Raw genomic sequence first — 23,539 nt, 5'->3', positions numbered from 1 at the left:
TATATCACAGAAAACGGCCGCAGAACACATAGAAAAAAAATAACTGTCGCAAAATTTAAAAAGACGAGGCAGAGGCGCCATAAATGTGAACTAGATCCAGTACGCAGCTTCTCCACGCACTTCATGTATGCGCAAGCACATACCGGGGCCTCTAAAATCGCCGGCTGCATGCGCCATACACGCTTAGTCTCGGTGTTTGATGACGCAGCGGCGTTTTCAAGATAATGCCACTCTCCTTGAGCATACGCAGTTGTATCACATAAAGCGGACAGTGCTGGTAAAGGCCAAGCGTTTCTCGGCAAATCTGGCAAGCTTACGTAAAGGGACACTTTGTTTTGGTGGATTCTATCGTTGTACACTAAGACCGCGAAAATATTCTGGCTCTCTGGTAAATTACATAGCTTGGAAACTTTGACTCAGTTGCGAATTCTTCTACAATTTGTCCCGTCTTAAGGAGAAACCTCGGTTTTTCACAGTTAGATATTATTTCGTAATGGGGAGGCTCGGCTTCAATTATTAAAAATCACATTGTTTAATATTTATTTGCCTTAAGATCACTGTACGTTAGGTTAGGTTACCACAACAAGAAACCTAATTTAGGACAGTGCACAGTAGCTCGGAGCCACATGAGTAACCTTGAGATAAATACATGCAGTCTTGTTTATTTCTATGATGTTCGAGAAAGCGTGTTGTATTAGCCGGCAAAATTATGGCGAACGCCAGGTGGCAGCGTCCGAATTTCAATTTCGAGCTTAGTACGAAACATTACGTCCTAGAACGCACAGATCCTCTACAAAGCTGTCTGCTCTGAGCTCCAGCACCAGCAAGCAGACAACATCTTAAGAGACGCAGCGGCGGTGTCTGGATAGTCCGATTCCGAATATCATCGTTAGAACGATCTACAAATACAGCCATCTAGAAGACCTTGAACTCCGCCCCTCGGCAACATTGACGATTTATTCCGTTTAGAATCCTCGAAATAGTGAGTGCACTTCAAAAACGCGAGTAGCGTAGTAAACACCGGCCACTACAATACGAGGCTAGCTGCGGGGCAAGCTCCGCGGCACGTTTCTGCAGCTCTAAGAACGCTGCGTGGCGCTGTCGGGGGGCCTTTTCAGCTTGCAGTGCCTGCAAGGAAGGGATGGCGTGGAGCCACCACGTGCTAGTCATTTTCACCAAGAAATGTAAGGAGTGCGAAGTAAAAACGTAAACGACACACATATCAGGGGTCGAACAAACAAAAGAAGAAACGCTAACACCACAGTGGACTGGATCCTCGAACGCACGTATGCGCGGTGGCCTCGAATAAGGCAAAGACGTTAAAAACGCTGGGCACCGGAACCGACGCGAGGTTCGCATATAAAGGGCCCACGTATCCTTGCCTTCCTTACCACCTACGCGGTCTCTCACAACGAGTAGACAAGAGCAGGCAAACAGAATGCAAAGGGACGTAAGAAAAGCAATAGGCTTACGACACTCGGTGCGCGCTTTGCGAGGGGTACTTCGGCTAGGACGATGCATATCAAGCAGGCGTTAGCTGCGCTCCAGCACGCATGGCTACGTAAAGAATGAAACACGCGCTTCAAAAGAAAGAAACAAAGATGACGCCGGGAACAGGATGCGCGTGCCACGTAGAGCGGCCAGAAAACGCACGTGTTGTGATGGCGCATCCGTGTTTCGCTAGCAGCATCGCCTTCTCCGCACAGGCTCTGAAAAACATGCCATAACACGGAATGCCTGCGTAAGGCGCAGCCAGAGCTTTTTGTTTTAGTAGCGTACCCGTACTTGAGCCCGGCTTGTAAGGCACTCTCGTTATTTGCTCGTATACAGGAGCCGAACTGGCAATGGCGCATAACTTGAGAATAGCGGCCGTGAGCTGCTGCGCAGATCTTGGCATATATATATATATATATATATATATATATATATATATATATATATATATATATATAGCATCGCTAACATCGGAGATATTATCTGTTGTTGAAATCGACATGTAGAAAATAATGAAAGGAAAGGAAATGAAAGTGGACGAAGAGATAACTTGCCGCCGGTGTGAGCCCAACCCACCAAGACCTTTTCGTCCATTTTCGTTTATTTTTTCTTCGTTATTTCTCACATTTAAATTTAAACCACAGATAATTTCTCCAATGCTTTCCTTGGTTTCATTGTTTCGTTTATACGGTCATAATTACGAGAAATCCAGCCCCTCAGTTTCCCTAATTCTCTCGTTCATATACATACATACTCGTATGGTGTCGGAAAATACATAAAGGAGCCTCGGCCCTGGTGCAGAAAGTCGTTCGCGCTAATACAGCCACCGTGTAAAACTGGACGCCAATCAACTGAGATAACCAGCCAAGTCGACTTGGGTTTAATGACATTACTTTTCCGAGAACAACGTCGCAGACTCGATTCCCAGTTTCCTGCTTTCGATTAATGCATTCCAAGGTGCTCTTACTGTAAAGAAAAGAAAGAAAGAGAGAGAGAGAGGAATTTACTGACTATGACGATACTCCCTAATGCGAAATTTCAGCCCTGCTCTATAAGTGTTTTCATTTCGCTATATATAAGCTGGCACGGGCAATCTGTCTCGTGCGGCACGTTGCAAACGGATCGGACGAGAACCGGCGTATTCAGCATGAGCAAAGTGTGGCGCAACTGCCTCGACACGCTACTCTGGCGCCATCTCGTAGCGTTCATCGCCGCAGAGCCCGTCTTGCGCGGCACTATGGTTTCGCTGCACTCTCCTCCTCCACTTTCCTCCTCGCGCTCTCTTCGCTATCGCCGTCTTTCATCCTTCGCTGTGGTCATTCGCTCGATTACACCGAGGGACGACGCCGAGGGACGACGCCGAGGGACGCCGACGCTCAGCGCAGAAACAGGAGCCTGAGAGCTGCGCTCTAAAAAAACGAAATTTGCAACACATACTTCAAAGGGCCTTATGTATTCCAGACCTTGCACAAGAGCCCTCGTCGTAACGCAGCTTGATCAGTGACTGTTATGTTCTGCTGCTAAGCACAAGATCGAAGAGTGAACTTTCAGCCGTATTTGTGACATTTCTGCGGTGGAGGAACACCCAAAGGTTTATGTACAGTTATTCGGATGTTCACAAAAGGACCCCAGGTGGTAAAAATTAATCCGAAGCCCTGCACTGTATATGGCGTCTTCCAAATTTTGGGGGAGCTTTGAGGCGTTCAACTCCATGGATCAATCATATTCAGTACCTCATTACCATTTTGTCAGAGCCCGAAAAGGCAACGAAGTGACTACTTCTCTACCCGCAAGGTCTACGACTTCTACGGGTGCCTTTAACGCTAACATCCACGAAACCGCTCAGATAAATTGTTTGAGTGATTGAAATAGTAGATAGCAAGTACAATATGTCACCGATATTTAGCTCTACCTCAGCTCTGTCTCCTTGAGCAATGGCTCCGTCCATTTCAGCAGTTGTGACCCATTTCTTACACTTGCTGAATTAGATGTTTGCAGCACTTCGGGTTGTCTTTCTTTTTCTTGAAAATTAGCGAGTTGCACACTTTGAGTACCTTAACGGTGTGCTAGTTGAGGGAAACATCCTGAAAAGAACTATTGCCGGCAAGTATTTACACAAAGGCAATACAACTCGCACAACCACGATACGGCACGCACAAAATCGAACTACATATTTTTTCGCTTGCTGGTCAAGTTTTGAATTTCCAATATGCGGCCTATTAATTGTACTAAGTTCATTATATCAATAATTTATTGACATTCACTAGGTCTCACTACAACAACAAATTATTACAATATTATTTAAAGAGCAGGATGACAAACAACGTTGCCTTTTGTCTTTTCCTCCCTTTTTTTTTCTTCTTCTGACGATGCAATGCTGCGCTGCTTCCTGCCCAAGTGCCTCGGCAGCCCCGTAAAGCAATTTAATATCCCACCTTTTCGGCCTTTCACAGCAAACTAAATCAAGATACTCCACCTTCTCTTCCCGCTCGCTTTCTGCTTTTCTAATTAGCCGAACTTACAAAAAAAACCGTCAGGACCATAAGGCGCCGACAGAATAAAGACGTAATTGCGCCTCCTCGTGCTGGAACCACACCAGACTCCATCCATCTCTTCGCATTTGCACTACCCTGCCTTTCCGACCTGCCCTGCACGCGCGCACCTAGATTAATTACCTACCCTTTGTGCGAATCTCGAGAATAATTTCACCTCGCCAGGCCGCCGCTGGCGCCAGAAACGGATTGCATGTCGGGTGTTTGTACGACTTCGCGATTTCGGCTAGCGGTGAGTTACGATAATACAGTACGGATTCGCGAGAGCCAGAGCTCACGCCACTGAGCTGCAGGAAATCAGAAGAGAGGAAGAACAAACGGGTATTTGAAAAACCTGTGTCCAGCTCTTGGCTCTAGAGTGAGGGTTGGAAGCGCTCCTCCATAATGGTGGGTATAAATGGCTAAGGAACGTGGTCGTCGAAGAAGACGTTTTACCCAAGTTGGCCCCACAATTTTTCTGCGTTAGATGCGCTAACAGGTGCAGCTTGCAGAAGTGCGATGATGTTGCGGCGTTAGTGTTTGGAAGCAAAATTTTTTTGCTATTTCTGCAAAATATTTTGGGCTCTAAATCTAAATTCTACTCATCGGGAGAATTTAGATGTATTTATCGAATGCAAGAGAGGTTCTTTAAATTTGTCGACTGGTTGTCTAGTGAGAACGTTTCTGGGTTTTATATGTATTTCAATAAAGGAATCGGAGTTTGTCCCAAAGTAAAGCTTCCTCTTAAGAGGAAGCTTTAGCTCGGGTGATCTTATCTAAATATATGTAAAAGAAGAATTCGTTTTTCTCGGCAACCACTTCACCAAAATTGACGATGTTTGTAGTATTTAAAAGAAAAACTTAAAATCTAGTGACTGCTTGTTCTGAATTTTTTATTTGGGCCGTCAATTTTTTATTAAAAATTGGCAAGAATCAAACAAATTTCTGAAAACGAGACTATCAAGTTTACAACACTCTAACTCAGCAAGGAAAAATGATATCAGAAGTTCGTGAATTGCATCTAATAATACATCTAAAGTGGACAAAATTGATATGTTACCACATGAATCTAAAAAAGAATTCAGTAACATGGAAGTACACCTTTTGCGGAACCCTTCTACACATCGTAACAAATTGACGTAAGATATAAATTGACACATTGAATTTTTCCGCTTCTAATGATATAGTGGATGCCGTTTACAGAACCGTGGTATCTGTTCATGATGCAGAGCTATTAATTTATGAACTTCGTGCGTCTACCTTCCGGGAACTTTCGAATTTCTGAAAATCCTTTTCACAAAATTCAGGCCCTAAATCGAATTTCCGCTTCCAACAGTCACTAGAATTTAGATTTCTCTCTCAGATGCAACAAATTTAATTGAAATCAGTCTAGGGGTTATCTCAGAAAAGCGTTTTTGCATTTTGCATGTATCTGAATAGGCCGCGTTGGAGTTGGGCCCGAACTACAGCTTCCTCTTAAGACTAAGCTTTATATCGGCACGAGGCATGATTTAGCTGTACTGCTTGCAATAACCGTTTCTTTTGCTAGCTTCATTTCATAGCTGTACGTACTGCGAATATTGTTTTATGCAATTCTGTTAGGAGGCCCACTCACGGTTTCTGCTTTAGAGTTTTTTTCTGAAAACGTATCCTATCTGATCTACGTATACTGTGGGCACTGATGCTTATAAGTTTAACACTTGAAACTTCAAATGTATGTTATACGCTTAAATACTCTCAATGTACAAGCCCCGGGGATATTTGATAAAGTTTCTCACATCTAAGAGAAAAAAGCTAAACTCTAGCGATTCCAGGAAACAGAATTGTGACTCAAAATGTCCACAAGAAATGTAAAAAATTGGTGAACTAAAATATTAGCACTACATTTACAACTCCTCGACTCTGCGTCATTGAAAGATTTCAGACTTTTGCAAACTGTATCATTTGGTAGGCTCAAGCGGAAATGTACGACGCATTACTCGACCATCACAACAACCCAAATGTTCTCAGGAAGACCGAAGCTTGAAGTGGTTAAGAGCCGTCGGGCGAAGAATATCAGTGAAGCCAACGTTTCAACAAAAGGACTTGTCATGGTGACAAGGACCGTGAGGAAGACTAGCCTTCTTGTGGAAACATTGCCTCCTCCGACATTCCTAGACCGGCCTCGTTATTCACTTCCCCATCACATGCATGTACTACATTCGCAAGGAAAGCAAACACAGACAAGTTAACCAGAGTATAGCTTCGTTTGTCTGCTCTGTACTGGGCAGTACCTTAATGTAGGCCTCACAACCACATTACCTATTTTTGGTTTGTTCGTGCCCCCGTGACAGGACACAATTGAAAAAAGTTCATTTTTGTTTTAACGGAATAACCTCCCACATGCCTGAAAGCAATGGCAGAAACATACAGCGACCCAACAGAGTCGGTTACGCCAAGCACTCCTTGTTGCTCCTCTACGCATGTTTGCTGCTTTATTTGTGCGCTATTTCTGGCAACACAGGAACAACGTCTTTCCTGCGACATTCCCTGATACAAGGAGGTAGGTGGCTGATCCACGAGGGTGGTTTCAGCCTATTACTTGCGGCGCGCGTAGCTGTCACGGATGTCGCCATGCTGGAAAGCTTTGGGGTAAGGTGATTAGTGGCGTCTGTCGTACGTGTTCTGCTTGCGCCTTGGACGAGATGAAATCAAGCCAGCGTGGCACGGAATAAGATAGGGAAATCGTTAAAAGGTACTTGCCTCTCCAGTTACCTAACCAATAACACGAATTGTCACAACAATGGAGAGGGTTCGTGCGTCCAAGAAAAAAAAGAAAAGAACAGGTGGAAACTAAAGAGGACGAACTCACAGGGAACTCGAAATCGTCTCCCTCGAAAAAGAAGAAATCTCGGGGCTATGACCACATCAGTCATTCAAATAATATCACTTTGACCAATACATACTCTTACGTGCTATGGAGTAGCACGAGGCACGTGCTTCAAACATCTGCACCAGACCACTGAGCTAAATCCATCCATCTATCGTTCAAATATTGCTTGCTCCCTAAGCTCTCAAGCACCTCAAGCTCTCGACAGCAGTCCTGTTATAGCAGGACAGAACAGATGAATGTGATACATTTATTTTTTATTTTTTATTTTATTTAGCCACGCAGGCGGCTCCGGCGTTCTGCTGTTGAGCAGGAGGTCGCGGGTTCAGTTCCCGGCCGCGGCAGCCGCATTGCGAGGAGCGTGTAATGCAAGAAACGCTTGTGTACTTTGATTTAGGTGCACTTTAAAGCCTCCCAACTGGTCTAAATTACTACGAAGCTCCTTGCTGTGACGTCGCTCGCAGGCAGTGTGTTGCTTCAGGACGTTTGACTCCATAGTGTTTCACTTACGTTCTAAACGTTCACTGGCATAAGCCTAATTATTACAAACCCATCCTCATTTAGACAGGTTGCACGAGTGATATACTACGCAATGCTCCCACTTCGCTCATGACTGTCTTTTAGGCATTTAGCCGGAACGTACAGATTGAATAAAACCTTTTACAGGGTGGCTAGCCGGCCAGTTTGGTCGCAATCTCTCCCTAAACATGTACAGCAAACCTCACAAGACCGCGCATAGTGGTCTTTCACAAGACTACGCACGATGGCTTTGTGAAAAGCAATACAGATGATTTGCCTATGGACCGCACCGTGGAAAACGTAAATTCCGTGCAAGAGCCTTGCTGATCGTTTGTCTGCCCTTCTCTCTCATGTTTTTTATTACGCTTATAGTGTTACTCTGGTGACACATGGTAATACATGTTAACTTGGTAATACACGAGTGGAAGTTGGGGTGCGTCTATCGCCCATACGCTGACTCTCCGTTGTTTTGTCAAAAAAAGAAAACTGGGTGTGAAATAATGAGGACACTTAACTGCCGACCTTCATTCCGTGGGGCTATGGCTTGATTTCCCGTTTAATTCAGGTCTATATGTGTTCTGGATCAGCTCATAATTGTCTTGAACGTGCTGCGGCAGGCATGAAATTGTTTTTATATCTGTTTGTTGATTATTTAGGCATGTCGTTGACTTAACTACTAGATCTTTACATTGTTGCGAGGCGGAGACAAGCACGAATGTTGTTTACGAAAGGCGAATTCTCAAGGCACCAGCTGACTCTAGAACATGGCGGGCGAAACGTCCCCAGCAACAACAACACTTCTTCTTCGTCGTCTCTTGTCCGCACGTTCTTTTCTGCATCGCGGCAATATGGTACTGATGCCTTAGGGTTGGTAACTCGTAACGTCTTTTGTTGTTGTTGTTGTTTCTCTTATCTATTTGCTCTCCAGTGTATTGACAGGTAGTAGCGGAAAGTCTGCCTCTTTTCTACAATTCCACTTGACCACGTTGCTTCACTGTGCATACTTTCCCCAAGGTTCACCGTCTTATGAACCAGCTGACCTTTCTGCCATTTCTCATTATTGTTAATAGCCGACTGAGTCCTTATCCAAAATTTAGAAGTTTACGGCAAGCGAAAGCCCAGACGCCACGTTGCCTGTGGAAGTCCCCCGCGTTCCTCTTGTATTATTGATCATTCCCTTTTATTATCGCCATGCCTTCCTCCTAGATATATTGGGCAACGCCAAGTCCTTTGCCAGGAAGCCAGCGACGACCATAGTACATACTGGCCATTTAGGTTCGAGAGGCCTAGTAAAATCGCATAGAATAATTGCTTACATCTGTACCGTATATTCATACTCAATACTCCGCTTCTGGTCCGGAGCCGTATTTCGTGAGAAATATTTTTAAAGCGCTGCTTCCTTCGCTTTTGCACCACTTGAGTGCCAACGGGTAGGTGCCCATCTTTGACCAATCCTGCGATACTGGGTGTATGCCAATGTGACAGAAGGTATGTAGGGCTTGCATGATGTGGTGGTTTTCTTCCGCTTGATTCTATGCAACTTTTATTATCCAATGCTCACGGTCGACTGACACCGCTGACAGAACGGGCAGAGCGTCACTCGGACAAATGACGAAGTGAGACATGGAATGACATTGGCGAAGAACCGTCGCACTGTTTTGGCTCAGAATTGTCAAAATGTATTTATGTATGTGTCACCTCTCTCCGGGGGCCGCATGCACCTGTCGTCACCATTAGTCCCCCGGCAAGCACCATACACCACCTGCGTGCTCGTGTGATCCCTGCGTCGACGTCTCGGTGCGCATTCGCACGAACTGTTGCTTACTTTTCGGCATAGTTTGTGGCCGCTACAGTGCATAAACGTAAACACTGCATAGCACGAAAAATAAACCCAAATGTACGCATCGTATTTATTTGCGTATCATTTAATTACTTGCTTCACTAAAGCTTCCATTCTCCAACATAAACGAGAAGAAAGGGGGTTAACCAAGGGACCCGATCTTTATTAGTCCCATCATAACAAGTGAACAAATACTGACAGCAAGGACAACATAGGGAAAATTACTTGTTCCTAATAAATGAAATAAAGAAACGATGAATTATTGGAAATGAAAGTGGATGAAGAAACAACTTGCCGCAGTTGGGGAACGATCCCAGAACCTTAGCATACAAATGTTGTGGTATCGTTTCCCAACTAAGACAAGTTGTTTTTTCATCCAATTTCATTTCCAATAATTTATCGTTTCTTTATTTCATTTATTAGGCACAAGTAATTTCCCCTATGTTGTCCTTGGTGTCAGTGCTTGTTGGCTTCTTATGAAATTCTCCAACATGTGTGATGGATCTGCATCATTTTTTACTCGTTCATCTGATCCGGCATACCACCTAGCGGCCGATCCAGGCAATAGTAGAAGTGAAGCTTCACTCGAGCCATAGAGCAATGGCAATAAAGAATGAAAAAATAAAAGAATAATTTCCGAATATGTTCCTGAACCAACAAAGATAAGAAGCCTGTGGTCTTGTCAGTCTTTGAGAGGAACAACCGATGGCTACACTACTAGTCCTAATGGATTCCCACCTATACCAAGTGCTCGCTTGAAGTGAGAAAGTTAGGGCGTGCGCAGTAAATGCTGCGCTCACGTGCGAATCTGCATCTGACCAAGCAGGAGTGTGCTCGCATGTGCGTGAGTTTGAGAATGGGTGAAGCCAAGTGAGTTCACGCGGCGTGGTTTTAATGCGAGCGTGAATCAGTTTGGGTGTGTTCAAAGTAGTTCTTTCTCCGAGTGAGATCAATGTTACCTGAGCGGACTTGAGCATGAATCTCGGCGAGATGAACGAACAGCCTAATCTTTTTTGCGGTATACACTTCGCAAACTATATGCAGTCGGAATCTATGTAAGTATTACGGAGAGTGCATGTACAGACTATCGCAAAAAAAAATATCGAGTCCAGTCAACCGCTGTCGGCGATGGGAAGTTTCCCTTTACTTTCTTTGTGGTATAGAATGCACTTTTCTTCTTCCACATTTTGTTAAGCGTTACGAATAATCACTAAAGTATGCATGGAAACAACTATGTCTGAAAAGAAAGACAAGAATGCCTATGCGATGTTAACGAGACCCTACAGAAGAATGCCTAAATATATTTCAAAACGCACAGACTAAGGTACGTGAGCAAGATAATCACTGCTTGCTCAAGTAGTCTTGCAAAACTTTGAGAGCAAGCTTTCTTAAGCAGTGCACCTTCAACAAAAGTGCACGCATTTAGCGAGAAAAAGAGAGTGCCACGAAAGATGCTGGCAAACTCCGGAGCGCACACTTGCCATAAAACCGTTATTGTTTGCGACGACACTATTCTTCGGGGACCATATATTTTATACCCTGCTGCGCCACGTCACAACAGCTCGGAAACGGCCAGCATCGCCTTTAAAGATAGCGCTTAGCCCCCGAGTTCCCGTCCTAGCACTTTGTTTTTTTCTTTCTACGCGCCCATTTTATCTCCTGAATTTATCCAGTCCCGCTACACGTAGCCATCAAACGGTCTCGTAAAGGGCCACGCTATAGCAAAATGGCTAGCTCGAGGATTTAAAACCAGGCTCGCTCGAAGCGAACAAGACACTACTTTCGTTCGGACTTCTTATTTTCGTTTCGTTTATTATTTCTTGAAGTTGTTGCCGTGCGCTGTCATCTGCAGAAGTAGCGCGGCGCCACTCTTGTGCCTAAGACCACCAGTTTTATGCTGTTTGAGTGATGCCGGTCTGGACAAGCAGCTGTGAATTAACATTATGTGCGCCATTGATTGTTATGAGCTGTACGATTCGTAGCTATATGATGCATTTAGATAGCCTATGTATGTACACGCTTTTATGCAGGTATGTGCAGACACTTAGAGTCATATGTGTATGTAGTGGTCTATGTACACGCATATATTCTGGCCGTCTTTGCGCACTTGTCCAGAACACCTATCAAGTTGTACTGATCGTACTGCACGTGATTCCACACATGGTACTTTTCCATCATCACTCTTCATCCTTATCCACTTTCCTGTTTTTCCCCTTCCCCCATACCCCAGTGTGGAGCAGCAGTCAAAAGACAAGCTCCTTTTCCTCTCTATATACCTTCTCTCCCCCTCTCTCTGTCTTTTCCACCACTCTGCATTTCCAGGCAAACAAACCCTGACAATGACCGACTTTTTCCTGCCAATACAAGCACACTAAATGCGTCGGTACGCTTCTGTGCATCTTTCTCGGCTCCCCGACGCACTCTCTGAAATCAGAACTGATCACGTGGGTGCATATTGCGAACCCTCTACCGGAGGAACCGCGATTTTACGTGCAGCTGTACATCACACCTCTGCACGGAGTGCGTAATTAGCCGCACGGGGAACTAGCCCTGGGGGTAGTTGATCACGTGGGAGGTAAGATAAACCTCACAGGTTCAGTTTTGATTTCCGATTTCGATTCCGCAGGATGACACCGGGTTAGCGGCGTTTCTCGGCAACACGTCATGGATAAAGCGCGGCGTCAACTTCAGGAAGTGCAACAAACCGAGTTAGGTAACACAGCGAGAAGAAGCGTCAGGCCGACGACCTTCGAAACGAGCAAGAAATTCTGTGACCGCGCGTCCAAGCCCTCGCTTTTGTAAGAAAATTCAAGTAAAGCCTGAATGAACTTAAGAAATGGATCTACAATCCCGTCATGGGCCCAACATGAAGTCATATGACAACTTACAACACTTGGTTGTTGACACGGGTAAGAATATCAGCTAAGAAACCCATGTGACAAGAGCTGTCGTAGTCAGACCATAGAAATGCGGAAGCATCACACTCGACAAGGAATGCGTCTTTAAATGACGTGAAGTTAGACCGCTGTTGTGCAAGGTTGCTCCTAAATCATGCCAAAGAACAAAAGTGTATTTATCAACATACGCCTCTTGACTGGCTTTATTCCTTCAATTTAAAGTACGTCTGCGCAATTGAGTGCTCTGTGCAAAGCACAGACGTACTTTCATGAACACATGTACGCAGAATTTTATGGCCTCATTTCTTCTTTTGTATACCTTTTACTCCGATTTGACGCAGCTTTCGGGCACTTAATAGTTTGCAAAACTCTACCAAGCCATTCTGCTTAATTTTTTTTATACATTTCGGATATGTTCACACTTTTGCGGTAACTAAGGCGCTCAGACTTGGTTGAATGGGAAGCAGTGTTCTTGCATATTAGCTGGCCCTACAAAGAAGGTCAGCGTTGTCTTATTTCGTCATATTTACGTATAATTTGGTACAATTTCGGTTTCACTGCGGCACGCTTTCTTGAACTAGGCTTGTCACGGTTTCTGTTTATTATTCGCCACGGCGTCGCCGGCAATTATTATCTATTTCAAAATCTTTTAACTTAGTCTTCTGAAACTGTTGTTTCTCCTTCGTCCGAAAAGCGCGCGCGCGCGCGCACGCGCGCGCACACACACGCACACACACAAACGTGTTTCGCGTTCTGGTGCATGGTGCGTCGCAAAAAAACCAAGGCAAGCCGTGACGGAAGCCACACATTTATTTACTACAGGCGCAGTGAGGGAAGAAAAGGAATATCCCCTAATTTTATCGCAGGCCAGATTTATCCTCAAGCATTGCCCGCGGGTGTTGTTAGATCTGAAGATTTCACGTATATCCGGTGGCATCCGAATGAGCATCGATTCGATTCTCAAACACGGCAGCTTTTCAGAAGTTTAGTTTCGTTCGCTCTAAAGCACACCGTCCTGAAGTCATAAGTGGTAGTCTAGCGGTTACGTTATTACACCAAAAACGAAAATAAGTAAGAGCAGATTCCTCCAGCATTAAGTTTTTTCAGTGCGCACCTTCCTTCTGGATAGAAAGAAAACTTGGAGCTATTTGATTTCATCATAACGTAATATCACTTTTGCGTTTAACCTCTTTTTATGGTTATTTTTTAAAACGCAGATGTTGACATTTGGCGTAGAGGCTTCCGGACTTGTGATAGTCTACAAACTCAAATAAACTCTTTTGTTTCAAACTTAGGGCTATTTCGCTTTGTCGGAACGTTATGAACGACGGAGGGAAAAATAGCAGGCATCACATAAAGGCATAAAAACACAGAAGCACTGATTATAAGTCAAACGCAGACAGGTGATAGTAAGGTTCACTTTGAAACGAAAAGAGATATCACTTCGTAGGAGAGATAACCGGTTGTTTGACAAAAAAAGATAAGCTTAGCCAAGGGCAGGTAATTATTGAATGAGGTGGGAATGATGAGATGTTTTCAAATAGAAGGCTCGGTGCAGGCTAGATGAAAGTAGTTGGGTATCTCTCGGAGCGTAGTTTGTACAGCTATGAACTTAATTATAACAATGATCAGCAGGAGAGTTGAAAAATGGGTCTTAAGGTGGCAGGTTTAGAAACACAAATCGCACACCGTGATAATACAGGACACAGTAAAGCGGCTCATACGCAGCTTTGACTTAAACCATCCGGATCCATTGCAAGCGCTGCAGTATATTATATATATATATATATATATATATATATATATATATATATATGTTGTCATGCGTTGCTAGTTTCGTTGCGCATTAATAAAAAATGTATGCAGATAAGACAGTTTTCAAGCGCCGAGGACAGGGAAATGACGCACTGCTTAGATCGTCCTGAGATGGCGCGAAATTTAGCGCAGTGCGTCCGTGCGGCAGGTCCCAAATGTCTCGTTGGCACCTGGTCATAAACCCTGCACGATTCCTCCGCTCTCTCGCTGCGTCCCTAAACGCTGCGCCATAAGGGAAACAGCTTTTCCTAACTGCGCTCGCTTCTCCCGAAAAGTGCGCCCACGTAATCTGTGGAAGATTTTCGGCGACTTTTGCCCGCCGAGACGGCTTGACCTCGCACCTAACGGCGATGCGGGCAGTACACTATAAGGCGCCGCGAGGGAAGTAATCCCTGTTGAAAGCTGTTAAGCGGCGCGTTACGCAATGCGTCGTTCCCCGAGATGTGCACTGAATAGATTAATAAAACGGGTGTTAGTGCGCCTGCCGTGCGTTGTTTTCGCGTTGACTCGTTTATTTTTTTCCGCCATATTCCACGCGCAGAAATATGAACTGCCGACATAATTAGCCCTTTAACGGCGTGTTGCGACCACATTATTTGCGGAATTCATAAGAGGTGTCGTGACCTGATTCTCGCTCTCCCGAACACGCCCCGGTAACTGAGCGGCTATGGTGTGGCGCTGCTAAGCACGAGGTCGGGGGATCGAATCGCAGCCGCGGCGGCCGCATGTAGATGGGAGCGAAATGCAAGAACGCCGATGTCCCGTGCATTATGGGCACGCTAAAAATAACCTGGAAGTCAAAATTATTTTGGTGTCCCCCCCTACGGTGTGCCTCATGATCAAATCGTGGCTTTGGCAGGTGACACCCCATAATTCTATTCGATTCCTTCTCCCGGAGATGTGTTTTCAGTATATATACCTAGCTTAACTGCACTATACTATAGCCGCACTATCTCTTGATGTTTTCTTTTTCGAAAGGAGGGCATAGAAAGTTGAGCGCGCCGCTACGAGCGAGAAAAACGTAGTTCTTTGTATGGGAAGTCGAACGGGAAACTTCGATTACAGGAACCTGATGCTGCACCTGCACTCTGCACCGTTATCTGCGCAAGCAGGTGTAATTGTAGGTTCCTATCCGAGGTTATCGGAATCAATTATAGTTATTGTTATCGATATTATTATCAGTGGTAGTAGTAGTATTGTGGCATCGGTGGCAAGTATATTTTCACAATGATGTATTTTTGAAAAACCAGCTTCATTCACTCTGTTATGAACGGTCCATTAGTGCTGCATATAGAACATATTATTTCAAACATTCACTTTGGCGCGCTTGCTGAGATTGCTCCTTTTTTCCTCCAGTCAAGTAGAACAAAGTGGGGTTGACCTCGAAGCACTCTCGGCGCATCAAGCCGACCCAGAGAAAAGCTTACAGGGAAGTATCCTCCGTTCAGCGCGCCGTCTTAGGGTTTCAGAAACGCAGCAGTGTGTGCATCTATCGTGTGTGCGCTCTCGACGGCGATAGCTTGTGGAGGCGGAGCGAGCTTATTGGCCAGACGCTCTGGGAAATGAGCCGGATAGCTCTCCTTGTGACCACGTGATTCTAACACAGGTTCACTCGGTTTGGATGCTACTACGTGGAAGCCGTTGCATCGAGGAGCCAACAACAACATTGCAGTCCACTTTATAAAAACTTTTCGTGCAGATCTATTCCACCTAAAAAGAGTGGCCAACTTGTGTTGACCGATGAGATCGCGGGTGTGCGCGCGGCATATTTCTCTCTATTTTCGTCTCTTCACTCCCTCCATCCCCCCTCCCCCCCTCAACAATACTGCCAGCTTAGGGTAGCAAACATAACTTTCTGTTCTGGGTGACTTCTCCGCCTATGAGCCGTCTTTCGTGTCTGTCTTTCGGATTGTACGCAGACTCTACAGTGGGTATATAAGGCAAACCCAGTTATATCGAAAGGGCTTGTGCGCTGAAAATAACTTGAAATATCAGGTAACTTGGCATACCTTAACTCGGCTACAACGAATTTGAACAAACTACTTTGATGCGTTCATTAAGTGTACATCCTTTATACATGACTATCGAGTAGTATGTCTCGCACGTTCGATGCAGAGTGTAATTTGCTCTAACATAGTTCATTATATTCGGGTTCTGTGCCCTGTGATAGAAATTCAAGATCTCTCCATGCCATAAAATGCGTCATGGTTGCAATTTCTCCTGTATTTTAACGGGGGTCGTGATAGCGCAACGAAAGATCAGCCCACAAGGGTCTCGAAAAAAATATACAGCTTTCCCGCTTAATTACATTACCAAGTGTCAACGCATCAAGATTATCGAAAGAGGGCAACAAACAAGCAAATAAAGAACGCCCCGGAGCGAAATTGAAATGAACATGAAAAAACCATTCAGGAAACGAGAGTGACACGCTGGAATTATCTTAATTGGCTTCAAACATGCCCACCAATTATCGAGCCATGTAATAGGGCTGCACGATTTGCCCGACTGTCAAGAGAGCGTACAAATCTAGGTTCGCTGAGTCGGTTTCTATACTTGAACGATAACAATCAATTATCGTCACTCATTCCCCGATATACAATCATATTTCACCTACCGTGAGGCCAACCGCGACTTGCACATTTCTCAATATAAACAAGCGCACACTTCGTGTGAAAGTACTAACGATGGATTACACGTTTCTTCAGATAACACGATGCCAAAACCTCACGAACTCAAGTACATAAAATATATCACTGTTTGACCATAGAGTTAACCGACAAGTTAAATCTTAACGACAAGGACTTTACGATACTCACGACTAGATGTCAGATCAGTCTGCAGCCACAAAACAAATCCAGTTCAATAGGGAAAATGACGGCGCTTTCTTCTCTGTCAGCTGGAAAAGTTCGCCGAACACCAACTTCCTTTATTCCGTTAAAGGCAGCGGAATATACCAACTTTCACCGGCAACACACCGCTGATGACCCACGAGACACTCCGTCATTCACACCTCAAGCGAACATCGGCACAGCCCTACGGCGACCGCACAGCACAATCGCTTTACGGGTGGGCACTCGGGATACTGGAAAGGGCACGCTGATGACCCTCACCGGTTTTGACAAACGATCGACGCGGGCCGAGAAAGAACGCACGATCAGATATCGGGCCGTCGCGTTCCGGTTGCGGGGCAATGCAGCGGCGGCGCCGTCCTATCCACGCCGCTGTCAGTCACAAAGTACGAGATTCGGGAAGAGCCCTCAATCTCCCATTATCGTCCGTGCCATTGGTACCGTCGACATGGGGAGGGAACCGACGACGAAGACGACGAAGCAAGGTCGCTATAGCTTCACCGATTTCTGCGCCACTCCTCCATCACTGCCCCGGAGGCGGGAGAGCAGAGACTACGACGACGGATGCAGAGGTTCGGCTTCCCAGTAGTGCGCTCGGATCGAACCTCGGTGGATCCACCTTCTTTTTGTGTGGGACAGAGGCCGGCGGTGTTTTCCCGCAGCTCGACTCGAGAGACGAAGGCTTCGGTCGCTCGCGGCCGACGGTCAGCAAGGGTGTTGCGACTTTGCGCCCGCACTGTACGTCACATGGGCGTCCCGGGGCATCACCGAAGCCACTGTCGTCGTCACCGATGGCACTGCCGTCGCTTTCGGCGTCGCGGCCATCACTGCACGCCGGCGCAATCAGCCACGTCTCGCCCGCGTCGAGAGAAGCTCGAGCCGAGACCCGAGCGGCGCCGGCTCGCCCGAGCGCCATCTCTGAGAAGGCGCAGGAACCGCCAACGCTTCTCCCTGCCGGCCTCTTCAACAGGCGGCCCGCTTGGCTCTCACATTGTACAAGTAGTTCTGTCCCACATTAACCCGGGCCGAAGCAACGACGTCAACAAGGGCTCAAACACATTGCATACTCAACCCGACAACGCTGGCCGCAATTACGAAAAACGAGAAGTAGCATAAATGTATTTACTGCGGCCTAGCTGCCACAGGCAGGACAAGACCAGATATTATAGGGTTGCCCCAACAACCCGCCCCCTGATGAGCTCTTGCAGACCACTCCCACGCCAGAAACGTGGGAGAAGTCATTAGGGAGCTCAAACTTGAATATAGAGACCAGGCTGGCGCACTTGTCTGCTATAGTTGCCGCCCCCTAGGTCCCAAGTTAGCCCCCCAGCCAGCCTGGCTTCCCATTCCCACTCCCATTTCGATTTAATAAAATTTTTTCCCCTTCCAGTTCTGTCCCGGGCGCTTTGTTAAATTTTTTTCACCCCAAACACTCAAACTCTCCCCCTGCCATCCCTCCTACCTGTCGGCGGTCGGCCGCACATTCGTACAGTCTTTCTCGTGCGAGCGCGGATCGAGAACTGTTGGACTCGCCTTCGTGTTTTGTAGTTGTGCCAGTATCTGAGCACCGAGGCACGTATGTGTTCCTTTCTTTGCGGAAAAGAGGCTGAAATACTGTCCCTTGTCGTTCTGCTAACCGAGAATTCCCGATTTGAATTCTCAAACGCGGAGTTCACGTTCACATAGGGGGTGGAATGCGAAAGTGCTACCTTTCTGAGGATTGGAGCACGTGTTCAAGGATCCCAAGTTGTCGAAACAAATCCGGAGCCCTCCCCGGCGGCGTCTTTCATAGCCGCTCTCGTTGCTTTGGGTTGTTAAAGTCCATACTAAATGTTAATCGCTATACTAGTCCCATTCCTCTCCTACCGCTAGAGCATACCGGTGTTGAATCCAAATATCGAGCTAGACTACTACAGTGTGGTCAACAACATTTTCTCTTGTTGTTCCAGGCAATTTTTCTTTCTTCTGTGTGTTTAAATGCGAGCGCGGGTTCAACACCGAGAACAGCGACGGCAGCGCAAGAAAACAGACAGATACAGTCTACTGATGTACTGGACAAACAGGGCAAATGCACCGATCTTGTTTGTATGCCTCTAGCCCGCCTGTTCGCGCTGTGCTTCATGCTGCCCGAAACTCTCGTGCGACCCTATACGCTGTGTTACCAAACGTTTTCCGCACAGAAGGACGAACACACGAAAAAAAACGAAGTAGATGGAAAGAAAGAAACGCTTTCTTTCCCGTGTCCGTGCTTTTGTACGCGCAACTCTTGGTAATATAGTCATTCGCCAACTCGCCCAGCAAGAAGTTCTAGGTGACCCTATATGCACAGGCTGTTTTCTCAAGGGGTTATTGGATGCGAGGAGATGTATACTGCAACAGCAGAAATAATAATGAGAAGTATTGTCTGCCTCAGACAAGGCACTTTGCCGTAAATAGTCATTATCTATCTATCTATCTATCTATCTATCTATCTATCTATCTATCTATCTATCTATCTATCTATCTATCTATCTATCTATCTATCTATCTATCTATCTATCTATCTATCTATCTATCTATCTATCTATCTATCTATCTATCTATCTATCTATCTATCTATCTATCTATCTATCTATCTATCTATCTATCTATCTAATCTCCCCCTTTTCGATTAGTTTTCGCTCCTTTGCGAGCCCCTCTGTCGTTTCCTTTCCTCTGCAATTTCCTCGCTCTCCTCCTAGGCGCACGCTCCTTTGTAGCGCCATCGACATGAGCCACTGGAGAAGGAAGCTCGCCATTAGACAAACCGGTGCTCTTCAACCCGCATAGCCACGGAGGACTCTTCTGCACCTTTCGTTGCACCGCGCTGTCTGTTGGAGTTCATCATGCTGTCGTGGTCGCTAAAACTGTGCAGTATGCTAAAAGCGACATCGTATTTCTGTCTCTGCAGATGTCTCTTCCTCGTTCCGTTAGTTCGGGGAGCTTTAGTTTGAAATGCTATGTACCAACTAGCGAATGGTAAACGTGTATTCTCGATGAACACAACTTGGCCTGGTTTCGTCGTTTCGTCTTTCGTCGTTGCTGTTTGCCATTGGCCGACCACCTTCGCTAATACGTCCGACAAAATGACTGGCTTAAGAGGACTTAAATTACTAAAATGGCTGGCATCTGCTCTTACGAGCTGCTTTAGAGTAAGGACTTAAATACGGATGCGGGTATTGGTTTCCGGCTCACAGGCCTGACCCACGACTGAAACATAGGCTAACATAATGGGACAATTTATTCCGATTCTCCCTCTCTCTCTACTTCTTTTTTCAGCTTTCAGCTGTTGTTTGAGGTGCGCTCCGTCAATTTTATAAGCAGGTGAGCAGTAAATGACAAGAAAGGAATAAAATCAAATGAGAGGAATCGCAACATTATACTGACACTGTTCTTTGTCAGTCTTCCAACACGAGCTTGGCCTTAGATTAGCTAGTATTCTACAATTACTAGATGCCCGAATACAAGACAGCAACAGGAGTGTACAAGAGGACTCTTCCGTATCAGCTTATCAGTAAAGACTAGCCTGCGCCTATTACTACTAGCCGCTATATGCAAGGTGCGAAAATCTTGCTGATCGACTGAAGCAAGCAGCAGCTATCTTAGATTTAACAATTTATCCCTTTTTAAGGACACGACTTTGTACAGTGCATGGGTCTATTCGCACAAAAACGAAGGCTACGGCTGGGTCGGCGAGTAATAGCAACGCATGCGCTCGTGCGTTAAAGGGGCTTATCTCGGAGACCAATCGATACGTCCAGACGGGCCACGTTCACGTCCACCGGTCTTCGTCAGCTACGCCACTGTCATTACGGCCTATCAATAGTGCCGTCCATGCACCAGACGCTGTACTGCTGCTAGTCATACTTACGTTTCTAGCTTTTTTTTTATCGTTTCATCGGCGGCATCTTTCTTCCACTTTCTTACAGAAGGTTACGTATCTTCTTCCCCCCATGGTTGCCATGAGCGCTCTAAAGGCAAAAGCCATAACATGATATTCCAGAACAACATACTGCATTATTGAGGTTATGGTAACCCTATAGCATTCTGTATTAAGGCGAAAGCCTTAAGTGGCTTGTTGCAATGGCTCAGACTCGAAAAATGCGGTGTCTAGTCCACTGAAGTAAAAAATGTAATCATTAGGAATGGCAAATGCCCCCGTAAGCAAGCAAAGATGCAATGGCTGAATATGAATGAAGAAACGAAAGAAGTAATGAATGAAAGAAAGAAAGAAAGAAAGAAAGAAAGAAAGAAAGAAAGAAAGAAAGAAAGAAAGAAAGAAAGAAAGAAAGAAAGAAAGAAAGAAAGAAAGAACCTTTGCGAAGTGCATTAGGTGCTTGCATATGTCGTTGAGGAGGTAGACCTACAACGTACGTTTACTTCGCATTGCGGCTCATTATGTCTTGCAAAAAGACTGACCGCTCTGATCGTATAGCTTGATGCATTACCACGCATGCAGCAGGCTTTCGCCTTCACGTGTTACAGGAGTGTAACAGGCTGCCGATCGTTTTTCTTGCTGCGCCTGCGTTTGCACTGTCCGTCCCGACGCAGCATACCTTACCTACAACAAAAATCTCGAAACGGTGTTGCTATATGTGACCGTTCTTTCTGTTACGCTGACGACGATTGCTTTCGTCATTATCGTGTCGTCGTCGTCTTCAGGCCACCCACTCAGCCTCATCGGTATGATGCGACGAAGACCGACAAGGAGGAGACAAAGGAGAGGAAAGACAGGGAGGTTAGCAAGTGTAAGTACCGGCTGGCTACCCTGTGCTGGGGAAAGGGGTAAAGGGAATAAAAGGAGAAAGAAGAAGAAGAGGGGAAAAATGGAAAAAAAGAAAATTGACACAGTAACGCGAAACTACGCGCTACAACGTTCAGAGGGGGTCGCACAATTCGCATGTCCTTAAAAACTTCAACAAAGCCCTTAGGCCTTGAGACCGACAAAGCTATGCCCACCACTGGATATGAAATTCCCAAGCCTTAGTGCAATTTACAGTTGTGAGCCGGACACGCTGAGCACTGCGCTACCATGCAACACTTGCGCTTGGCAATCAGTGCGAGGTTTCGCGCGTCATGCAAACTACGAGCGTGGTGACATCTGTGGGTGCATTTCGTCGGCTTAGGGCAGCCGGCGCTGTTGCAAACGAAAAAGGCATTGTATTCACCTCAAAGTCGTTTCATGAGAACACGGCAGTGCCAACTGTGAGAGCTTGCTGCCATCACAGTAAACGGGCCTGCATGCTTGTATTTAACTCCATTATGACGATATGCCACGTGCACCACAAGTGAAGAAAAAATCATGTCTTATCCGGAGGACTCAATGAAAGGTGTGGATGTCTATTTTTATCATTGCTGAAAAACCGGGGAGACGAAGACGCCGTGAAGTCAAGTGTTTTCTCTTGTTTTTCATAATAAATGAGTTGCTAAAGCTGCTATTTGTGAAGATAATGCCAAAGTACATAAAAAAAATTAGGAAAGCCATGGTTGCACAGGTGTCAACACGAATCCGTTATTACCAACGCGTATTTAAGTCTACTTCCATTAAAATCTTTCAGAAAACATGAACCTTATTGCTACGGCTCAGTCGTCCACGATCGTCAAAGTATTTGTGTATGGTAAAGGGGCGGCCCCTTTTTCGATGTAGACGTGTATTGGCATCGCAAAAGTCATGAAGCTTACAACTGCGCAGTAAAGATGAAGGTACAACCGTCTGCGGCAAAATTGTGAAAGTCATCGCTTCCGTCGCAGGAGAGTGTCAGCTGCTCTGCTTAACGCTACGATCACCACCACCTGCTTGCAGCGAGGTACATGACTCTTGCAGTAATACAGAAAGTTTTGTTCTTTTTTGCACTCTTTGATTATCGTCACTCTTGCTCGAGGCGAAGGTCATCGACCACTGCTCCGCCGTCCAGGGCCTGGCATACGGCAGGAAACATAGCGCTGGTGTGCAAATTATTGCGACAGGCTGCACAGGATATTAATCATCATTCATCATCAGCCTACTTGATGTCCACTGCAAGACAAAGGCGTCTCCCCGCGATCTCCAATTACCCATGTCCTGCGCCAACCAATTCCAACTTGCGCCTGTGAATTTCCTAATTCCATCACCCCACCTAGTTTTCTGACATCCTCGACTGTGCTTCCCTTCTCTAGGCACCCATTCTGTAACTCTGACGGTCCACCGGTTATCTATCTTACACATTACATGGCCTGCCCAGCAAAATGTTTTTCTCCTGAAGTCAATTAGAGTATCGGCCATCCCAGTTTTCTCTCTGATCCGCACCGCTCTATTCCTGTCTATTAACGTTGCGCTTAATATTCTTCGTTCCATCGCTCTTTGCGCGATCCTTAACTTGTTCTCGAGCTTCTCCGTCAACCTCCAAGTTCCTGCCCCGTATGTTAGCACTGATAGAATGCATTGATTGTACGCCTTTCTTTTCAGTGATAGTGTTAAGCTGCCAGTCAGGATCTAGCATTGTCTGCCGTATGCACTCCAACCTATATTTAATCTTTAGTAAATTTCTTTCTAAATCAGAGTCACCGGTGAGTAACTGACCTAGGTAAACGTACTTTCACAGACTCTAGAGGCTGACTGGCCATCTTCAGCTCTTGTTGCCTTGCCAGGCTATTGAGCATTATCTTTTATTGGCAGGAAGGGAAAAAAGGCACGTTAAGCAGACTGCACAGTTTCCTCTCTCCGACAA

General features: G+C 45.8%; 1 protein-coding gene across 2 annotated transcripts in view; it reads right to left on the bottom strand.

Annotated features, from left to right (window-relative positions):
• Positions 1-23,539, bottom strand: part of LOC126521699 (suppressor of lurcher protein 1-like) — a 403,584-nt gene that overhangs the window by 353,094 nt on the left and 26,951 nt on the right. The window contains exon 1 of one of the 2 annotated variants that reach the window (XM_055065950.2): positions 16,782-17,728. The exons of the other annotated variant lie outside the window; for it this stretch is intronic. The gene's annotated coding sequence lies outside the window, so the exon portion shown is untranslated. Of the gene's footprint in view, positions 1-16,781; positions 17,729-23,539 lie in introns of those variants that run through there. 2 annotated transcript variants of the gene reach the window in all.

This window comes from Dermacentor andersoni, chromosome 6, assembly GCF_023375885.2.
Source record: "Dermacentor andersoni chromosome 6, qqDerAnde1_hic_scaffold, whole genome shotgun sequence".
In the NCBI taxonomy this organism is placed as follows: domain Eukaryota; kingdom Metazoa; phylum Arthropoda; class Arachnida; order Ixodida; family Ixodidae; genus Dermacentor; species Dermacentor andersoni.
Note: the sequence above shows the minus strand (reverse complement) of the source record. Positions and strands in the feature narration are given on the sequence as shown.